At 41.6% G+C, this 2101-nt stretch overlaps 1 non-coding gene across 1 annotated transcript; it reads left to right on the top strand.

The window, feature by feature from the left end:
- Positions 1 to 1283: 1283 nt before the first annotated feature.
- On the top strand, positions 1284 to 1355 carry trnac-gca (transfer RNA cysteine (anticodon GCA)). Its single transcript has one exon. It is a non-coding gene; the product is annotated as a tRNA-Cys (tRNA).
- Positions 1356 to 2101: the final 746 nt, after the last annotated feature.

Here is a 2101-nt window from a genome sequence, read left to right as displayed (position 1 = left end):
CACTGCAATCTGCAGCATGTAATTTCCCTTTAAGCGATGCACTTTTTAATGATACTCATTTGTACACATTAAATAAATCAGGATATCAAGCGATGGCAAACAGAGAGAACAGCAGATAGAGTTTATATTATCAGTTCCAGGAAAATAGATTTCATCCATTACCCTTCAAGTTCCATATACAAAAATAGCACAAAATTCTTGGAAGAACCTTCATTAATCCTTGGTGCTGCAGACCAAAAGGGGGTCAACAAATATGAAGGGAAAAGAAAAAAATAGATAAGAAAAATGAATCTGTGTGACTGGTTTGCCAAATGAGTACCATACAAGCTCTAGTATTGCTTCACACAACCCAGGCAGACATTGGGTGGAATCCAATCTCAAGACAAGGGTGGGAAGTTTTCCTGTACTGAAAAGCAGCAAATGAGTCAGGCTGCTGGCTGCTGATGATTCCAGCTAAAAAGCATACAAAGTCGAAATTAAATGTTGGAAAGTGCTCAAGATGGGTAAAAGTCCTCCTCTATTACAGCAGTGTAATATTCATCCTGGATCATTTCAATTGGGTGGGTTGTGTAATGGGCAATTGTCGCTGTACCTACTTTATCAAAGTTCAGTTTCATCAATTACGCATGTTGACTTTGGAAAAGGACAGAATCTTTGTAACTCAATCATGAGACTGCACAGTTAATATTTAGCATCCATTCCCAATTACACCCTGAACTAAGAGATTGCAAGGCCATTTTGGATAGCCATTAAGAGTCAACCACTGCTGCTTGCCTTTGGCACAGATGAACCTGAGGGGCTAACTACGGATTCCTTGGATAAAGGGCATTAAGTAGACCCACTATCAAAAAGATATCTTGTTTGGAACACACACAAAATGCTGGAGAAACTCACCAGATCAGGCAACATCTATAGAGAGGAATAACCAGTCAACTTTTCAGGCAGTGAGAATCTTACTGAGTTCCTCCTGCATTTTGTGTGTGTTGCTCCAGATTTCCAGCATCTCTTGTGTTTATGATTCCTTGCTTGGAAGGTTGCTGCCATTTGAAATTCGTCTGGGTTACCAAATAGAAACAACTAGCTTTAGAAGCTGTAAACTCAGAAGTTTCATGGATCTCTACATGTCAACTTCCTCCAATGGCATAGGAGGCGCTGCCTTGCTACATTCCTGGAAATTATGGGATGAAGAAAGACACTATATAGGTTCCCAGATTAGCACAGAATGTGCCTGAACCGGTCTAGCTAAATTTGGACCAGGTCTGCCACAGGTTGAAAGTGTGTGTGGGGGTATAGCTCAGTGGTAGAGCATTTGACTGCAGATCAAGAGGTCCCTGGTTCAAATCCAGGTGCCCCCTACTTTATTGTGTACAGTTCTAGTCACCGAATTATAGGAAAGACGTCAATAAAATAGAAAGAGTACAGAGGAAATTTACTAAAATGTTGCCTGGGTTTCATCTCCTAAATTACAGAGAAAGGTTGAACAAGTTAGGTCTTTATTCTTTGGAGTGTAGAAGGGTGAGAGGGGACTAGATAGAGGTGTTTAAAATTATGAGGGGGATTGATAGAGTTGATGTGGATAGGCTTTTTCCATTGAGAATGGGGGAGATTCAAACAAGAGGACATGAGTTGAGAGTTAAAGGGCAAAAGTTTAGGGGTAACGTGAGGGGGAACTTCTTTACTCAGAGAGTGGTAGCTGTATGGAACGAGCTTCCAGCAGAAGTGGTTGAGGCAGGTTCTATGTTGTCGTTTAAAGTTAAATTGCATAGATATATGGACAGGAAAGGAATGGAGGGTTATGGGCTGAGTGCAGGTCAGTGGGACTAGGTGAGAGTAAGAGTTCGGCACGGACTAGAAGGGCCGAGGTGGCCTGTTTCCATGTTGTAATTGTTATACGGTTATATAGGTCCACCTTACCTCCTGCCCCAATCTCTAGCAGCTGGTGCTGATTTGCCTAAATCTTAATTGCAGTCATACTTACTGTACACTAGAGACCCCCAGCAAAAAGCAAAAGATTCTATGACTATTTGAAGGGGATTCTCATTGTGCTCTGTTAGCGGCATTCTCCTGTGTGTTTGTGGAGAATGATTTGTCTTGTGGTGTC

Source organism: Mobula birostris, chromosome 9 (genome assembly GCF_030028105.1).
Source record: "Mobula birostris isolate sMobBir1 chromosome 9, sMobBir1.hap1, whole genome shotgun sequence".
Taxonomy (NCBI): Eukaryota; Metazoa; Chordata; class Chondrichthyes; order Myliobatiformes; family Myliobatidae; genus Mobula; species Mobula birostris.
Note: the sequence above shows the minus strand (reverse complement) of the source record. Positions and strands in the feature narration are given on the sequence as shown.